The sequence below is a fragment of the Ursus americanus genome, chromosome 5, assembly GCF_024610735.1.
Source record: "Ursus americanus isolate L20-20 chromosome 5, mUrsAme1.1.p, whole genome shotgun sequence".
In the NCBI taxonomy this organism is placed as follows: Eukaryota; Metazoa; Chordata; class Mammalia; order Carnivora; family Ursidae; genus Ursus; species Ursus americanus.
In genome coordinates this window covers 20,130,655-20,151,025 of record NC_142131.1, presented here as the reverse complement: position 1 = coordinate 20,151,025, position 20,371 = coordinate 20,130,655, and the positions used below count along the sequence as shown (strand labels likewise).

The following is a 20,371-nucleotide window of genomic DNA, read 5'->3' as shown; positions in this document are numbered from 1 at the left end:
ACATACTCTTCCCACTTTCAAAAGTTTCCAGGATCATGATGATAAACCCATGCGTACAGAGCTAACTGGAATACAGCATAAGTACTGTGCTATGGTAACACAGAGGGCGTGATTAATTTATTAACTCTGCTGCATTGGGGGTTGGGCAAGAGGAAGGAGCTGATGTGGGAGAAGCTTCATAGAAGGGACAACATATAAACTGAGACCAAGAAAAAATACCTCTTTCTGCAGAGATGAGTCAGGGGAAGAATTCTATAAGCAGCAAAAAGAGTTTACATGGAGACTTAAAGTTACTTGCTTTTTAACAGCTCTTCGGTTTTCACTGGCATTAACCAGGGTCAAAGCACCATTATGGGAATTTAGGGAGATACTGTCTCTAATAGACTCTTCATGGAAAGCTCTTATTCTTCAGTGTAGGGCCAGCCTGGTCCATTATTCTGCTATATACTAACATATTATATTAATAGTGCCTAATAATTACTCTTAGTGGCCTGATAAATTCAAAGAATAATGCACATTGAGTTTTCAGGTTTGAAAAAAATATTTAATTTAAGCCTTAAGCATTAATTCTTCCTTCCTTCCTTTATTTTTTTTTTTTTAAGATTTTATTTATTTATTTGACAGAGAGGGAGAGACAGCCAGTGAGAGAGGGAACACAGGCAGGGCGAGTGGGAGAGGAAGAAGCAGCCTCCCAGCAGAGGAGCCCGATGTGGGGCTTGATCCCAGGACTCTGGGATCATGCCCTGAGCCGAAGGCAGACGCTTAACGACTGAGTCACCCAGGCGCCCCTAATTCTTCCTTTCAAAATCAAACATCTGCTAACTCATTTTCCAGCAAGCAAGGTATTCACTTTGTAGAAGTAAACTCATCTACAGCATGACACACAATAATAGTAATGTACTACGAACAAGATTTTTTTCTTTAAAACATGTATTTATAACTGTATGGTTTCCTAACATTTTGATCCTTTCGCACCTGCCAACTCTTATGGCGGCTCATAAAACAAGGGCACCTCCCTCATCTCTAGATTTGCCTTTCCTCTTTGGGGCAGAAGCATTGAAAAGAAGAACTTTCAGGCCAAAAGAAACAAGGTCAAGAGGCTGGACACTCAGTAGATTTGCTACCAAAAAATCTACTTGGAGGATTAAACTGCAGGAGCTATAGCCTGAAGAATTTCTGTAATAAACCGGAAACAATCACTAAAAGGAAACATTTAGAAAAAGATTAGTTTCAGCTAGGAAGGTGCTTTAGTCAGAATTTTCCTAGGATTATGAAATTTGCAATTAATTTACACCAAGTTTTGATTTAGCTCTTAATTTTACTAGTCAAAATCTTGTTATGCTTTGGGTCTACTGATTTTTCCATTCCAGAGTGAATGCCACTTTTAAGGGGTGGTTTAAAAACCAATAATTTAATCCACATTCTGCTAAAACTTTTCGTATAAGTGCTTTACTCAGAAGTATTTTTTCTTTCTTAAAAAATCTGATTTTAATTGCCAAACTCATTTTTAAAAATCAATTCAATGAAAAAAATTATATGATTTCTATTGCTTTTTTTTTTTCTTTCTTTCTTAAACCCAAGGGAAAACATGGATGAACAACAATAGAAAAGCACTCCGTGTAGAGTCTTCTTTAATGTCTCCTTTTGGTGGTGTATGAAATCAAAACCAAATTGTTTGAACCAGCAAGAAGGCTTAGTTTGAATTATCCAGAGTGCTTGTGTTTTGCCATTGTTTCTTGTGATGATTTTATTTTGTTCCTCTGGTATGAACCACCATATTAACATATGCTAAGTAAGGGACAATTTTTAAATATACGTGTTTTGGTTACTAAATCTGCCTCTACTTTTGTCTGTGTCAAAAATTATTCTGGAGTTTCTAGTAAGAATGCTTAAGACAAGATGAGTAGAGGAAGCCACTAAAAGGGGCCTAAATGAGATGAACAGGAGTTTATTTGGTAAATAAAGGCCATAATTTATGATTCTGCTCTTTAGGGGAGAATGTAATGTTTTCTCATTTGAATACTTTATGATGAAAAAGTATTTGGACAATTTAATTTGTAATGCAGTCAAATGGGTTGGCTCTTAGAACTAACTGAAATCATCTGTCATATGGTCACTACCAGTAAATGATCAGAAGAAATGGAACGATTCAGAATCCTTCACTGTTGGGGTTAATGTAGAGCATACAATCAGCCATAATACCTGGCTCGCTAAAAACGTTAACACCGAAGCCCAGGCCGCTGAGGGCAGGGAAGGTTTCAGAGCAGGGCGAAGGCCTTTGGAATGCACAGGAGAGTTGCCTTGCCTGAAGCTTTCTTTTTTTTTTTTTTAAAGATTTTTTTTTTTAATTTTTTTTATTACATTATGTTAGTCACCATACAGTACATCCCTGGTTTCTGATGCAAGGTTCGATGATTCATTAGTTGCGTATAACACCCAGTGCACCATGCAATATGTGCCCTCCTTACCTGAAGCTTTCTTGGCTCAAACAGCCGCCCTGTGATCAAAGAGACATAGGCATTGTCCCTTAAACTATGTTTAGCAGAACTGGTAGAACACGCAGATTAGCATATCGTATAGTTCCATAAACAGATCCTCCCAGTTTCAGTAAAACCCCTTGTCACACTTCCTGTGCTTGAGAAACCATGGTAAGGATGTGTGATTATGCTGAAGGACCAATAACAGCGGGAGCGAAGAAGAGCAAAGGGTCTCTGAGCGTTGACCCACTTGCGTTCTCCTCCCTTTCACGGCAAAATTGGGAGTAATCTTTCATCGTTGGTACAGGGATTGCTGGCCATTCCCAGCACTTCACTGTAGAGTGTTTTCAAGGAGAGGTTTCTTTCCAACATTGGGAGTATTACTTAACACCTTTTTAGTTATAATAATAGCGATCCATGTCAAACTAGCTTAATTAAAACATAAAAATTTATTGTAGGGATACTTCACATAACATGAGAGCAGAAGATACAATAACTGGGGCTCAAGATAGGCTGTAACTAGGAGTCCAGATGGGAGTTCTTGCTCTCTCCCACTCTCACTCCGCAAGGCCTGATTCTCTGGTTCTAGGTGCACCTCTGTTTCCGTCTTCTCTCTGCCTCTCCTGTCCCATGGCTCCCAAATTTACATGTCCTCTGTTTAGCAAAGTTGTCCTCAGAACAGATTTGCAGGAAAGAAAATCAGATTGACTTTGGTTTAGGATCAGTGTTGACCCTAGTTACACAGAAGAGGGCATCTCATGTACACATGTAGTTGCCAGGTTTTCATCTCCAAGGGAAGCAGGGGAATGTTGACTTCTAGAAGAGAAGATATAATAAGTGGCGGACCTCTTAAAGATAACGCATTAAAAATAGAATCAATTGAATTCTCTTAAAGGCACACACACACAGATATAGCCTATAGTTTTTCTGTAACTACAATGTACTCACTGAAACTTTACAGTGTAAGACATTTTGAAATATTTTGGCAGCAATACATTTTAGGAAATTTGGTACAGAGGGGTAACATATATTGGGGAAAGAAGAAAAATTTTGATTCGAGTTTAATTTTTGGTCCCTACATGTAATAAGGGAGCTGTGGGTAATCATTTCACCTCCACAATCTCAGTTGGCATGCCTGTGAATTGCGGAGAACGATACCTACCTCACAGGAGTTCTGGTAATTAACAGTGGTATACGTGCGATGAATAATCTGTGCCAAACGTCAATAAATAGAGCCGTCCTTACTATCCTTATATTTAGTGTGATTTGCAGTCATAGCAGTGGCTTAAAGTCAAATGAAGTACATATATGTTGTTGGTTCAAAAGAGGCTACTTTGAAGCCCTGCCTGAGAAACTTGAAAACAGGGAAATAAATATTTTTTTCCTAAGATTAAAATATAAAAACAACTCAGAATGAAACAGAGGGAGGTAAGTAGAGTCATTTTAAAGTAGTCTTTCCCAAATTGTCTTTATTACTCCTTCCACAAATTGGTCAAATCCGCACAACACCTAAGGTGTTATGTAATGTTTCTTTCTTTCTTTCTTTCTTTCTTTCTTTCTTTCTTTCTTTCTTTCTTTCTTTCTTTCTTTCTTTCTTTCTTTTTTTTTAAGATTTTATTTATTCGTTTGAGAGAGAGAAAGCATGAGCAGGAGGAGGGGCAGAGGTAGAGGAAGAAGAGGACTCCCCTCTGAGCAGGGAGCCCAACAAGGGGCTCGATCCCAGAACCCTGAGATCATGACCTGAGCTGAAGGTAGACGCTTAACTGACTGAGCCACCAGGTGCCCCATGTTTTTTTCTTAAATTAACTTTATATCAATTCACCGTTTAAAATGATTTAACCTCATCTTTGTAATACTATTATTGAAATTAAGATGTGATATACTTGTTATATATTTTTTCTAGTAGTCATGATCACGACTGTGTAACTACCTATTCATATAAAAATGCTCATCTTTTTATCACATAAAACGAACTTGTTGGAAACACTGACTTCACAAGTATAACAGACTTAAATCTGAATGAGACTTTAAGTATTTAAAGAAATAGGTATTTCAATTAAAAAAAAGGGAGTTTGTCAGTCTGAGGACAGAACAGAAGCAAGACACCTCAACGAACATCAGCTGACAGCCTCAGCCCTCAGTGGGTGCAGGATGTCCTACCAGGCCCAAGTGATCAGCAGGATCCTTGTCAAGTTTTTCCTTGTCTCCTCTTATGGAGACAGACATTTCAGGTTGTCACAGAGAGCCATTTAAGTTCCCGTGATTTAGTTTATTCATTTTTAAAATAGGGATGTAATGTAGTTCCCAAAGTATTGATATGAAAAACAGTAAAATAATGTCCTTCATAAAAGGTACTTTTACTCTGATCCATATGGGTAGTCAACATGACTTACCAGGCTATCTGAGTTCTTTTGCTCCTGGAAAATTAAGCAAATTAGCGAGGAGGCCTTACACGTCCATCTTATGAGCTTTGTTAGACAGCAAACAACAGCCTTATTAACTTTAATTGACTCTGATAGTTGATTAACTTGCAAGTCCTAGGGAAGACCCTGCTCAATGATAGATTCACCCAAGGTAGATTCTGTATTGATGTGGACTCCTGGGGGCTAATTGTTTTTCTGTAAGTATCAGGCTGCAAATGCTTCTAACTCTTGTCCTGTCTAGGGTATTAAACAACTGAAATCCAGCTAGAAATATGACATTACCACTAAGAAAAATACAATAGATTCCCAGATCTCAAAGGCTTTTTCATCTAACTAAGAGATTCACAAGTATATGTATGAATATTTTTTTTAATTTGTATCAGTACTTCTGCATATATTGCTTCACAATAATGCTGTGTTACAGTTGAAAAACTGAGTTGTAGAGATTAAAATGACGGGCTGAAAGTCAATCATGAATATTTAATAGTAGAACTAAGACTAGAGTTCAAAGTTCAGGATTCTTTGCACTGTAGATTCAAACCACGGGAGAGTCTCTAACAATACAGATCCCAGGGTCTCTCCCAGATATTCCAGATTCAGCAATTCCAGGCATGGACTCAGGAGTCTACATTTTAATAAAACTCCAGGTGATTCTGATACAGAGCTTCTGCTTTGATAAGCACTGCGTTGGATCATGCAATGTTTCCAAAAAGTAACTTGAGAGCAATTTCAAAACAACACACCAAGATGTTTAAAATGCTGAAGAATTTTGAAGTATGTTGGGACTTCCGGGGGTGAGGAAGGGATGAGGTCTTTGTGCAGGCTGGTGCTGGCTGGGCACACAGAAGAGACATTTAGGTTATGCGGGGTTCCTTCAATGACTTGGACAATGTCTGCTGATTACTACTGTCAGCTCACACAAGAAATCCTAGGAACATTTGCCCTGGAATTCTTATCCTTTTTTTTTTTTAAATAAAAACTGGACTCAAAATGTCTTAAATTAGGAAAGAATTCAGCATCAAATGTTTCTTTTTTGCCCTTATATGGATTTTTCTGAAAGCTCTGTCTAAAATACCATGTTCTTTCTATGTCGTATTTATTGTGAACAAAGGCAACAGGATTCTGCCCTTGGATGGCTTTCAGGGGAAGAGACAGAACAAAACAACAAAACACTTTATGTTTCTTTTCAACGGCACAGATTTTTATCACGTTAGGGTCAGGGTTGAGTTCAAAATGTTGCTCATTTGGGAGTGAAGAATTTCTGTTTCTCAGATGATATGAAAAATCATAGAGTCAACAAAGTAAAGGAAAACACGGCTACTTTGCAATGATTGTAAATTGAAAAACTACAGATTTCATTATATATGAGTGGACATTTAAGCATGAATACTTATCTTTAATTCATCTCTAAACCCCAAAGTGGAGGCCTATGACTCTGGCAGGCAGGATTTGTTTGGAAGCCTGGCTTTCAACATAGACATCTCTGTTTACTGGGAGCCAGTATGGGATTCCCCCTCAGGGACATGGAAAGTGTCAGGAAGTGACCTTTCAATTGGGCCATTGTCTAAGGAAATGTTCCAATCATCTTTCCCCCAGCCTAGTTGGGTTCACATAATCAACACATTTGTGCAGGAAGGAGGGAGCCCCAGTCAGGGCCAGTCCTCTCCAAACAGCCCTTCCTCATTGGTTATTCCTGTTTGCCTACCATTTGTCTAGCTTTGGAAAATCTCTGTGATTCTGCACTTCATGAATGGTTATTCCCGTTCCCCAAATCATTCACTCAACTTGTACCATACCTAAGACAATTACTATTATAAGGCAGGGACATTTGCCATCTATGGCCTGTGCCATCTCTTAATCTATTCCTTAATTTTAATAAAGATGTATTTTTTCTCCTAGGTAGAATGTATGTTTCTGGAGGATATACGTCATATAATTTTGAAGTGCTTTTATTTTTATTTTTTTATTAAATTTTTAATCTTAATTCTAGTATAGTTAACATACAGTATTATATTAGATTCAGGTGTACAATATAGTGATTCAGCAATTCTATATATCATTATTCAGTGCTCGTCATAAGTGTACTCTCAATCTCCTTCACCTATTTCACCCGTCCCTCCAACCTCCCCTCTGATATGCTTTATTTTAAACGAGTATCCTCAGTTAATGTTTTTTTCAACAAAACATTTTTTTTACTTGAAGCATACTTCAGAATACATGGTTCTAAAAGGTATATATAAAGCCTTCCATCCAAGAAAAGTAGAATACACATTTTCTCTAAGTACACACAGAAGAATCCCCTGGTTAAATCACATAAAAAGAGACATAACGAATATTACAAATTTAAGAAGACTGAAATCATACCAAGTATATTTCCAGCCACAGTGGTATAAAACTAAGGGTCAAAAATAAAACAGAGTTGGAAAATCTGCAATGTAAATATTAAATATTTAATGTAAATATTAAACAACACACTACTGCACAAATAAGAAAGCAAACGGCAAATCAAAGTATGTCTCTATGGCCGTACCATCCTGAATGTGCCCAATCTCTGAAATGCTTTTTAATTCAGAGCTTCATACATAGTGGTCCCTCAATAAATTAACAAATGAATACATTTTCAGTATTAGTGATTATAATCAGTGTCTTCCTTTTCCTTCTGCTCTATGCTCTGGGAGGCCTTTTAAGAGACTTGTCTTTGAAATGAGATCTGGTGTCAGCCTTGTGTCTCTACTTCCGGGATAAGTGTCATGATGTACCTATCACAAGATGGAGAGGCAAAAGTGAATGAACTAAGGCAGGGCCAGAGCTGCTGGTCAAAATTATGAAGAAGGCAAGATTTATTTTCAGTATCTTCTAACACCTCTGCCCAAGGTCATTGAGTCTCTCTAGATGGCCTCTGCTTTACCAGGGTAAAAGTTGACTGTGTTGACCAAAATACTCACCAATGTTAGGAATGCATCTCATCCAAAATTTTCCTTACCTGTCATTTGTCAAAATTTACCTGTACTGTATTTCAAATGTCCTCTTATCTTGCTGTCTCCTAGGTGACGTTGCTTAGGAATGGATGAATGAAATAAATGAATCTTTGTTAATGTAAGAACTAGCCAATACAGGTATCCTTCTCAAGAATCAAGATGCCTTAACTCTACTCCACATCATACGTCAAACAGGAAATGCAAATGAAAACAGCAATGGGATAACACACATACCTACTAGAATGGCCAAAATCCAGAACACTGACAACACCAAATGCTGGTGAGGATGTGGAGTATTAGGAACTCTCATTCATTGTCGGTGGGAAAGGAAAATGGCATATAGTCACTTTGGAAGACAAGTTGTCCGTTTCTTACAAAACTAAACATACTCTTACCATTTGATCCGGCAGTTGTGCTGCTTGGTAATGTACACAAAAGAGTTAAAAACTTACATCCATACAAAAACCTGCCCATGGAAGCTGGAAGCAACGAAGGTGTCCTTGAGTAGGTAAATAAACTGTGGTTCATCCAGACAATAAAATATTATTCAGCACTAAAAAGAAATGAGCTGCCAATCTCATTCCAATGGAGGAAAATTAAATGCATATTACTAAGTGAAAGAAGGCATTCTGAAAAGCTATATACTATGACTAACTCTGTGACATTCTGGAAAAGGTAAAACTATGGAGGCAGTAAAAAGATCAGTGGTTGCTAGGGCTGGTGGAAGGGAATAGGGAGAGCACAGAAGAGTTATAGGACATTGAAACTACTCTGTATGATACTATAATGGTGGATATAAGTCATTATACATTTGTCCAAACCCATAGAATGTAAAGCTCCAAGAGTGAACCCTCATGTAAGCTATGGACTTTGGGTGATTATAATGTGTCAGTGTAGGTTCATCAGTTGTATCAAATGTGCCACTCTGGTGGGGGGTGGTGATAATGGGGGAGGCTGTGCAAGTGTGGGGGTCGGGGGTGAATAGGAAATCTCTATACCCTCTGTTCCATATTGCTGAGAACCCAAACTGCTCTAAAAAATGAAATCTATTAAAAAACGCCCTCAGTTTAAAGGCTCTTTGGAAGTCATGCTAAGTATATCGATTAGTTCTTAAAATCTCTTAAATGTAGTCCTTCTTTTCTGTTTGCATGGTTGCTGTCCTGATTTTGGCAAAAGCTTCCAAATTGTTTTTTTTTTTTTTTTTTTTTACTTCTGTGTCAGCAACCCTTCCTATAATCTGTTGCCAGATTAATCTTCTAAAACATGTCTTTTATCATGTCACTCTTTGGCTGAAATTGCCCTCCTTGACCTCCATTGTTTACACTGCCTGGAGGGCAGACATAAACATGTAAGCCACCTTTTTCTCCTTCTTCATGGAAGACATTAATAATCAATCATGCTTTGTTTCTCTAAGAGCCAGTGGCCTCAGAATTCTCAACACAGAGTTCTAATGAACCACTGTCAATTGCTAAGAGATAGGTTTGACGAAACTTCTTTGTCACACTTGGACGACAACAAGAGATCCAGAGTGAAAAGCTCACACCCAGTGAAGTCAATGTAAGCTGATCCCACTCTATCTTCCTGTGGATGAAGGTTTGAAATATTTCTGCTCTGCTTTAGCAAATTCAGAACCTGTCTGCTAAACATGCTCTCTTCTATCCAGACTCTGGGCTGCTGTTTCTGAGCTTATGGAACATGACCAAGGAGATGCAGCCAGTACGTAGCAGCACGAAGATTTCTGCTTGGCTGTCTGCTGTCTAACCGTTGGACCTTTGTACTTTATCACCACAAGTACAGCCTTCTGCCTGGAGATGCTCTCCCTCCCCCAAGACTGATTAGATGACTGCTTTTAGAATTTCAGTGAGTAGCATAAAATATTGAAGGAAAGTGATAAATGTCAGGATGCTTCAAAGGAAGAAATGTGATTGGTTTGTCATAAGTTATCAGATGATGCTCAGAGATTGGACTCGTATTTTATTAGTAGAAATATAAAGTAATGGCAACTGACTAGGTGTATGGTAGAGAAGGGAAGAGAGAATCTTGGAGGCTACAGTATGGTTGTTCTGAGGAAAATAAGGGGCAAGGGCTCAAAACCTTCTAGAATAGGCTATCACAGAGGAAAAAAGGAAAAAGGAAAGATGGGTAGCCTGTTGTATGTGAGACCATGCCAAAGAGAGGGCATAATGAGAAAATGAGTGATGTGAAATGATCTTCTCAGCTTAGCTGGAAAGAATGTAGTTCATACCACACATCTCCAACACTAATAAAACTGCTGTTCCCTAAACTGTGTTTGCTGAATGGCAGTGGCTAAGAAGCCAGATCGAGCTGGGGGAGAGATTGGAAGCCATGAGCATTCCCTTTGGTAGGAGAGATCCTCTCAGTTTTAATCTTTAGGCATTTGAACTTTAATCTTTAGGCATTTGCATTTATGAAAGAAACTTGAGATAAACCAGCAGTTGTCAAATGAATGAGGGCTGGCCTGAACCTTCTAGTTGCGTCTTTTACCACAAACCCTCAAAAGTTCTCCTATATAGGATTGGTCCTGGAAACAGATCTTACTGGGGAGGAAAAGGTGAGGGCATGCTGCTTCTTCTCTGTGCCCCATAGTTTTAATTGAGCCTCAAGTGAATTTCCTTAGAAGTCAATGGCGGCTCCATGTCCCAGAAGGGACAGGGGAAGTGTGTGAAACAAGATGAGAGGTGGGACCATTATTCCCAGAACTCCTCTGACTTCTTTTTAGACCCTGGTCAAGGATAGAGCTGTTTGTTGCAATAAAATATCCAGTAGCAGGAAGTTGAAAAGGAGGTTATACTAAAAAAAGACCCCCCAAACAAAACAAAACAAAAACCCATGCTAATTTTAGCTCCATTCAAAACCTAGGGGAAAAAAATCAATGTTTACAAAATTAAGATTAATGGGCTGCCAAAATTCAACTCATTAGTTAGCAACAATGTAGTGATGAAGTTTGTGCTGGTTGGATTTAAAGAAAATTAAAACTATGTTGTTGGGAATGCCTATTCCCTTGCATATTTGGCTTAATGATTATGGACTTTTCTACTAAAAGTACTGGTAGCCAAGGAATGAGTCTAAAAATCCCTTCCTAAGAGTTTACCCACTTCACTTGACATGAAGGGGGTCTTGTCAGGATATGTTGAGTGCTGAAGATCATGGTTATTACAGCTTAAAAGCTTTTGCAGATATTGATCTGGACATTAGAGTGACCCTCCTTGTGTAGATAAAATACTCTCAGAGACCAGAAGGAAGTATACCAGAAAAAGGCAAACACTGAGACTTCTTTTCTTTTTGACAAATAGGGAACTCTTTTCCTCTTTCCAGGAAGTGATGTGTTGAGATGAAGTCTCTGGAAGCCCATAGGGTGGGTGGACTGGTTGGGTGTGCCTGTGTATAAAGGTCTTGCTTTATACAATATCTCTGTGCTGGAGGTCGGCATATAGCAGGCTGTCCTGGGTCGGGGGGTGATAATTGAACATAATGAGAGGACTGAGCCTGTTTATAATGCTAAGCTGAGATAGCACAGGCAGAAATTCCTAGCTCAACGTCTGGCACAAAATAAGGAGTAAAATGTTCGTTTGGTGTTTATATTGTTGTAGTCACCTTTCTTTCTTTCTTTCTTTCTTTCTTTCTTTCTTTCTTTCTTTCTTTCTTTCTTTCTTTCTTTCTTTCTTTCTTTCTTTCTTTCTTTCAGATTTTATTTATTTATTTGACAGAGAGAGAGACAGGGAGCCTGATGTGGGGCTAGATCTCAGGACTCTGGGATCATGCCCTGAGCTGAAGGCAGACACTTAATGACTGAGCCACCCAGGCGCCCCCCTTTATTTATTTTTGTTCAACTTTTAGAGTTGCTTTATTGCTTCATCAGGGAATCTGAATTTAACCTTCTGACTGGTGATCAATTCATCAGAAAAAATGATATTTTATTTCATGTAGGTCTTATAACTGGCATTGGCATGCAAGAGCTCTCTGATTTCAGAAAAGAGTGGTAAAAGTTTGTCTTTGAAAATTCTCTTAGAGTCCTACGAAATGTAAATCTGGGTTTCCTTGAGTCTGATTCCTCTGTCTGATATCTGGACAGGAGTTAGCAATTATAGCAGTTGGTCTTCAAAGGAGCAAATGGGAGAGTACATTCTTTCATAGAATCTTTATAGATGGAAAGGGCCTTTAGAATCCTCTGGCTTAATAATGTTCACGTGAAGACACTGTTTTCTCCAAAGTCACAAGTTAATGGCAGAGAAGGGATTAGAGGCTAGCTCTTTTGATTTCTGGGCCAATATTCCTTTTCCTTAATAGAAGATTAGAGATTTTTTATTTCTCGCCTAAGTCTTCTGAGTAGCCTTCTGAGGCTATGTAAACTGTAAACTGGATGAAACCTAAGTTTTCCTGAAGGGACACCTGTCCTTACAAGGTGGTAGGAGAGAGGTCAGTAGGACTATATTATTATTGCAGTCTTTCCAGGCCCATTTGCCAACTGTCACAGGCCATCCCAGAAGGATGGACAAGATTAACGGATCTATAGCTAGTCCCTCCCTGGGCTGTGATATAACCGCAGGTGTGGTTTTCCTTTTACTGCATATCAGCTACCAAGAGACTGCTCCAAGTGAAAACACATTCCCTTGAGGAGTTAGGGAAGATGGAGAGGGCAGCTTAAGATTCCAAGGAGCAGAATGAGAGTTCTCTGAGTGGAATCTGGCAATATTTCTGTCTTTGCCCATCCTCATTCTGCCCACGCTTCTGAGAATGCCAAATGCAGGATGCAGAAGAAAGACTACTCCTTACACTTACCCCCCAGTGTATGTTCCTGCACGTTTGGGAGTAGAGAGGTGCTGGTCTCATGAAATTTCTATATATTAAGTAGAGATTGGAGGGTTTGGCTGGGAGAAAGTGAAGAATACATTAATGGAATGGGGGAAAGAATAAATAAGAACTAGAGCTAAAAATAATTTCAGGTTGTTAATCATGATAAAGCTGATTAATTTAAAAGGAGTTAAAAGTGCAGATAAGATCCTGGGTAGCTACCTTATCACAGAATCTTTGAGACCACAGTTTCCAGTCAGTAGATGTTACCAGAAGAGTTAATTAGCCCAAACTGTGCTGCTAGTTCCTTAGCTGTCTTCAACTTGAAGTTTTTTTTTTTTTTTAATAAGTTTTAAAGCTAATTAGGATACACCTGGGATTCATGGCCTAAGCCAGTAGAGTTTCCCCCGGGGGTTACTTTTTTATACCAAAATTTAAAAAAAGGAAAAATGTCAGATGAAAAACATAATCTTTAGATTCACACACAAAAAAAATGGCATAACCATTTCAACTCAGCAGACCACAAGGCCAAACAAGCTTTGGCTAGAATCGAATGCTGTGTGCTTCTGTTCAGAGAAGAGGATGCTTCCCAGATGCGTCTGGGGGACTACCTGCCTTACTCTTAGTTATCATTACCTCTAACGCAGGATGTGGTGTCGCTGGCTGGTAATCTGGAAATGGCCTGTTTATTTTTACAGATCTGTAGAAGAGACTCAATAGTTGTAAAGGATGGAAGGGTGCAAAGCAGCTTGGAACTCACAACAAAGGAAACCGGGACCAAAAATTTAGATAAAACAACTTGTGACCATGGGATCTGCTCCTTATATCTACTGAACACATGCCAAATGGATTCTAGCTTCAAAGAAAAGCCAGTTCTTCCTCCCCACCTTGCAGCCCGTGATTGTTGAACATCCAGACACCTGTTTTTTTTGTTGTTGTTGTTGTTGTTTTGTTTTTTTTTAAGTTCAAAGAACCTTGGTATTCTTCCCAATGCTAGGGCTGGTTCCTTTAAGAGTTTCATAAAGAGGGGCGCCTGGGTGGCACAGTGGTTAAGTGTCTGCCTTCGGCTCAGGGCGTGATCCCAGTGTTCCGGGATCGAGCCCCACATCAGGCTCCTCCACTATGAGCCTGCTTCTTCCTCTCCCATTCCCCCTGCTTGTGTTCCCTCTCTCGCTGGCTGTCTCTATCTTTGTCAAATAAATAAATAAAATCTTAAAAAAAAAAAAAAAGAGTTTCATAAAGAAGAGAAACTTCCCCCAGAGCTGCATAGGCTGGTGGTTCTCTGTTTCTACCAGGCCTTTCTGGATAATGTCCCTCACATTAAAGCCCCATCACAAGCTGGAGAAAGAGGTTTCTCCAAATGCTCAGTGGGGACAGTGTTACTGCTAAGTTCCTGCTTTTGCAGGTGTCAATCTTCTGTTCTCTCTCCTGAGAAGAGATGTGCTTGAGGTGAGTCTAGGCCCTCCATGGGACTTCCTGTCTGCTCTCTCCAAGATGCAAAAGCTGATTTCTAATTGAATACTCTTTACACTAGAACTTGCATACTGTCAATTAGTACTTTCCTCTAACAGAGTCAGGGGCTGAGGAAATTTGGGAGAAATACTTTATATTTTTCCTATATTCAGGAAATAAACAAATAAGCTCCAATGCCCAACACCTAGAGAATCATAAAATGAAGAATATGGATGGGCATAGAGAATTAAGAATTGGGGCTTATGAGTGACAGAGCTTGTGAGTGACAGAATCAGAACTTGGGTCTCTTTACTTCTAGTTTCATGATCTTCCCACACCCCACGAGGTGCCATGTGGCCTCCCATGTTGCTTTGCGGTAGTCAGGAAGGAAAAACCCTAGGCCGTGTGGGGCGGTGGTGTACTGTTGAAAAGCTTTGCCTTGTGTAAGCACATTCGGCTCATATATATTTGACTTTCTCCAAGGGAGAGTTTGGGGAAGCCAGGGTGTATTTATCAGCTCTGTCTTTTCCTCCCTTGCCTTTCCGTCCCCAGAACCAGGGCATGTGGTTGCTCCCTGGCGCAGGGAATGCTTGGATATGGGGGACCACCCAGGCTGCACGCCCGTGACCACTGCAGAAGTCACCACAGCAGCGCAGGGAGAATGGGCTGGCTTTGAAGTTCAGGGATGGAAGGACCGGGGCTATTTCGGGTTTGGCCTGAGGTAGCTCACACTTTTTATAATCCTGCCCCCAGTATCTGCAAACAGGGAGACACCATACTACATTACATTACATTAAAAGAAATTAAAAAAAAAACCCTGCAAGTCATAAAAAATAATCTTTCGTGTGGTTGTGAAGCAGTTCTCTTGTTGGTGGAGGTGACGGTGGCAGAGGGTAGAGTTAGTCATTGATTGTGTGTTTGTGAACGTTAGACCTCTGTACTATCTGAAGGTGAGCAACTTATTTCCCAGTCAGACACCTCAGAAATGCTGGCCAATCTTCACATGATACAGCCATGTGAAGCTTTCTACATTTCCAAAAGTGAGTCAGGAAATCTGCCTCAAAGTGTAGCCAAACGACACTGTGTGAACCTGTGGCAATTTTAACGTAATTGACAGAATTAAGTTCCCGCCATTTGCTACCCTGTGACCTTGAGAAAGTCCTAACTTCCCTGCCTCAATTCCCTATCTGTAAAATGGAGCTAATGAGGTCAGTGGGTTCTTGGAAGGATTAAATGACGTAGTGTGTGTAAAGCCCTAAACATGGTGACTAGCTCGTACAATTAATCAAGAAATGCTGATTCTTATTACTTGTTAGGCAGGTGGCTTTATCATATGAGGCTTTTTGTGAGAGTGGCTCTTAGTATGTGGAAGTCATCGGAAGTCCAGCCAAGCTTGAGACCGACCAAAGGGATATGGTTTGGCTCTATTATCTAAGCTCTGAGCCAAGCCGTCAAAAAGGATTGAACACATATTAGAAGGAAAAATATATTAAGTGATGAGGTGGGTGTGACTGAGACCATAAAGAATCAATGCCACAATATTATTATTGGTTTGGCTCCTCGTCATCTATAAACATTGAGCCTGGTTAGAGTGGTTCAGTTTCAGACTCATTGACAGATTCTTCATTTTACTTTTAAAATCTTGGGCGTATTAGGGAAAGGATTTATACATTTTTTGCTCTATTTTAAAATGTCACTATGTGTAGCTCATGCATACGTCTATATCTTTGTCTCGTATTTTGTAAAGCATCTCCAGGTTTTTGATCTGATAACCATTGTGCTTTTCAAATCAGATTTGGTTTGAGATTGAATTAGATGACAAATAATGAAGTGGTTTGTTTTATCACATTGTATCAGGAACATAGAGTGTGGAAGCTTTGCCCCTATTCTTCTTTCTGTTCCCGGGATCTGTGCTCTCTGAGTGTAGTGGGGACCGTGAGCAAAGAGGTCTTCTGTCCTCATTTGGGTTAAGACACACACTATTCCCATGAAAGAAAGCTCAAAACATTCCTTTGGGAAGAAGCATTGTGTTTGTGTTGCTTAGAACTTGAACCTATTCTAGGGCTATGCCCATCTTCTTTGGGCCAGTAAGTCAGAAGCCAGTTAGGAAATGGAGAAGTAACAATGATCCAGACCTTGTAGGAACTGAGGCGGGGTCTCTGATCAATAATGCCATCTATCAGAGTAGAGAGGGGAAAGAAAATGAAGGCTTAGTAGCACATTGAGAAATTTTGGAGGAAGAAAAAGATATATGACTATTTCCCTAGAATATTTACTCTACTTTTTAATGCCCGTAATCAAATTTCTCTAGTTTTTACTGCTTATCCTTTGCTATCCAGAAGGTTTATACCTTATGTCTGTGAATTGATTTTTGTGAGGCAGCATCTATTTCTATTTGTGTTTGTTTAGTGCCTAAATTCAGTGCCTGCTATTTCCTGAACTTTGTAATAACTTACTGTGTATGAGAACTTTTTGACTAATTACAAGTAAGTACTCTCTGAGTTACTGTGGGAGTTTGTTCATACCCTGCCCCTCAGTCCTTGAATTCTGAACAGCCTAAAGCAACTTAGGTGCTCACAATTCTTTGTTTCCTCAACTCAGGCTTCTCAAGATGCTTTAAAATCATTCTTTACAAGCATAAAACTTCTCTAACCATCTTTTTCCTTTCGTAAGATTTATAATTTTCTTTCAATCTTTTTTCTTTTTTTTTATTTTTAGAGGTGATTTAACATGTAAGATAACTTGTAAGTATCAGGCCAACTCATTTGTCTTGTTTCAGTTTAGAAAAATGCTAGCACCAAGTTCTCTTGCTGCCAAAGCATAGATTTCATGCTGTTCATAGTCGTTTCTACCAAGGGGACAATATGCACTCAATTGCCAACACTCCATTGGGACTCTGACAAAGGAATTTTATTATGCCCACTTTCAGTTGGATGCAGTGAAACCCTTGCCAGGGGCACGGCAGTGGCTACTGCTCATGCCCCAGAATTGCTGTGTGGTCAGGTCAGGGCTTTTTTCTTAATACTTGCTGGGTCAGACTTTCTTGTGGGTTTGTGTGTGGGAGGCAAGGCAGACACTGTGTGTCAAGGACAGGCCCTCTGCCTCTTGTGTAGGGAAATTACTGCCACATGAAGGTAGGGCAGGAAGCCAGAGGCTGTCCCAAAGCCTTCGCCTTCGGATAATTTGCCTCCTCTCCTATGAGCAAGAGTACTTATGCTGGGGCTAGAGAATTGTGTTCCTGGAACATGAGCTCCCTACCGCCAGCCTCTCTTGCAAGTTGAAAGCCAAGCATCTTTGTTTTTTTTTTTTTTTTTTAAAGATTTATTTATTCAACAGAGATAGAGACAGCCAGTGAGAGAGGGAACACAAGCAGGGGGAGTGGGAGAGGAAGAAGCAGTCTCATAGCAGAGGAGCCTGATGTGGGGCTCGATCCCATAACGCCGGGATCACGCCCTGAGCCAAAGGCAGACGCTTAACCGCTGTACCACCCAGGCGCCCCAGAAAGCCAAGCATCTTTGGATGTCACATTGTCATGTATTGTAACCAGATTGCCTAAAGGAATTCAACCATTGAAAAGGTCGCCTAACTTAGCTGTGTGTTTAAGGTTACAAATCTAAAGGAATAAATGTTTCCATCAAATCTAATCGTCCCTTCTTGGGCACACAGAATCATTTCAGTAGGAACTGTAGCTAATACTACAATTTCAGTGTGAATTGTGTATAAGTTCCTGTTCAAACTGAAAAACCCAGAAGTGGCTGTGCGTGTTCTTCAAAGGATGGTAAAAGTATAAATTTATGTCAAAAATACCCCATGCATGTTGTAAAGACTGACTAGATCAGAGATCTTTGATTCCACTTTCAAACTCACCAACTATTTATACATGAAAATAATCACCTCTTTGGTTGAAAATCACAATTTTTAGTTTGGGAATTTGATTCACCTGATGAGGGTGAAAAGAATCTCTTTAGAAAAGAAATCAGGCAGGGTGTCTGGGTGGCTCAGTTGGTTAAGCATCTGAGTCTTGCTTTTGGTTCAGGTTATGGTCTCAGGATCGTGGGATTGAGTGCGTCAGACTCTGGCTCAGGGGGGAGTCTGCTTGAGATTCTCTCCCTCTGTCTCTGCCCCACCCCCCACTAGTTCTCTCTCTCTTTTCTCTCTCTGTCTCAAATAAATAAATCTTAAAAAAAAAAAAAAAAAGAAAAGAAATCAGGCAGTTCTCATTGTCTTTGTGACCAAAGCTTCCATCCTTAGGTGATTTGATTTTAAAAAGATAAAGGAGCTGCAATAATCAGAAAGACTGCATTACTAGAAGCATCTTGAAATTAAGAGGGAGCCACGTAGAGGATTTCTGCTGCTAGTAGAGAATAATTTCCTCTGCCTTTGCATTATTCATCTCATGTAAATTTTGATAAAGTTCATCACTGTGATTATTATTTCATTTACCACATTTTATATGTTTATAGCACAATTTCCACAGTAGGATCTTTTTTCTTTACAGATTAACATAAATGTGTGTAGTCTGGATGGAAAAGGGAACCTTTTTAGAAGCAGGTACTTGACACACATCACCCTAGCTCACTGCATTCAGAACTTTCTGCAGTATGATCATCTCTACCATGAGGTCTTGAAGTGGGCTTTTTAGGCCATGATACTACGTACCATGTACGTATGCGCCTACAGCAGATAATACCTACTGCAAACACCAGGTAGTATACAGATCATTTAATGTGCTCACAACTACTCTGTGAGATGGGAATAGTAATCCTAAATTTTGTGACTGAGATTCTTGGATTCGTTGACTTCCTCAAACTCACACAATTGCTAGAATGGAAGGGCCAGGATTCTAAACCAGGATTCTCTGATGGGAGAATTCATGTTCTTTTTACAGTCACATTCAATGCAGGAAATTCAGCCTCCTTGAAAAAAATCCTGGGCTTAGAAGCAACCAAAATGAGGATATGCCTAGTTACAATGACTTTGTGTGACAGTATCCTGAAACTGCTGTGAGCCCCCCTGGAACTCTCCTGACTGGATTGGTTTTATAGATTCATTCAACTTCAGCATTGAGAAGAGGCTTAAAGGTCATCCAGCCCAACTCCCAGGAAGCCATCTAGCCTGTGCTGGATACTATCTAGGTTCTCTTGAGGCAGGCAGTCCATTCTTTCTTGGAACAGCACAAACTCATAGGAAGTTCTTTATATTCAGCCAGAATAAGCTACAAAATAAGCCTAATCCATCTTCTGCATAACAGTCCTTAATAAGATATTTGAAGGGAATTCCAAATTCTCTCAATTTTTTTTTTCTAAGCAGTCCCAGCACTTTCAACTGCACTCTGTAGGGTATGTTGCATTTCTTTTTTGACCCTATATTCTCTTCCCTGAGTACTGTGCAGTCTTATAAGGTAGCATTAAGAACTAAGCACCATGCATCAGGACTGACTTAACCAGACTGGAGTAGGACTGTCCTCTAGGAGTTTTACATTTGCCAGGCACACAAAGTGTTGCGATTTAATTCTGACTGAGCCTCCTTCACACTATCCCCTCATCCCAAGAGATGTGGGCCTCAGTCTCCATCCAAACTCAAGAATTCTGAAATCTTGCCATAGTTTCAGGAAAGAACCCTTAAAGAAGAGAGTCAAAGTACACATGTTTGCTTCCAGGAAAAGAGGCAAGAAGATGCAGAGGCAATTTTTAGCGTAGTAGGTCTTTGTCAAGTACTCTGACTCTCTAAACTTATGCCTGAGTCTTAATGGGGATAAGGTGTGGAGTGACTGGTCAGAAGTAAATGAATAGAAATTGTATTTTTTCTAATGTCTAAGAGATACTAAGAGACAGAAGGCAGTGCTTTTTCTAACCGGCTGTGATTCCAGTGTAAGGGTCAGTAATTTTGCTCATGTGTTAGTTCTTGCAGTCCCCTGGGATGTAATTCACTGCGGCCAGAATGGATTCGCTATACACAGGAGTCATCCTTCTAACCTGCCATGTCCATAGGTATGTGAGGATCTAGGATGCAGCTGAGAGAATTGTATCCTGCTGATTCATACTCAGAAGGTGGGCAATGTATTTTTGTGTCTTTTAGTGCACATGTGTGGGTATTATTGGCACACAATGAATTTTCTGTTCTTTTGTGAATATGTAAGATGATAAAGAATGACTTTCAAAAGTATAAATTGAACACACAAATAGTATATTGTGTTCCATTTCAGTTAGTAGAATAAGTATAATTTTTG

The 20,371-nt window shown here is 39.7% G+C and overlaps 1 protein-coding gene across 29 annotated transcripts in view; it reads left to right on the top strand.

Annotated features, from left to right (window-relative positions):
* Positions 1-20,371, top strand: part of LOC123791494 (uncharacterized) — a 132,913-nt gene that overhangs the window by 110,805 nt on the left and 1,737 nt on the right. For 26 of the 29 annotated variants that reach the window (XR_015724407.1, XR_015724412.1, XR_015724411.1 and 23 more), the window contains 2 exons: positions 7,948-9,738; positions 20,044-20,192. The gene's annotated coding sequence lies outside the window, so the exon portion shown is untranslated. Of the gene's footprint in view, positions 1-7,947; positions 9,739-20,043; positions 20,193-20,371 lie in introns of those variants that run through there. The other 3 variants (XR_015724405.1, XR_015724415.1, XR_015724410.1) reach the window with 3 other exon arrangements.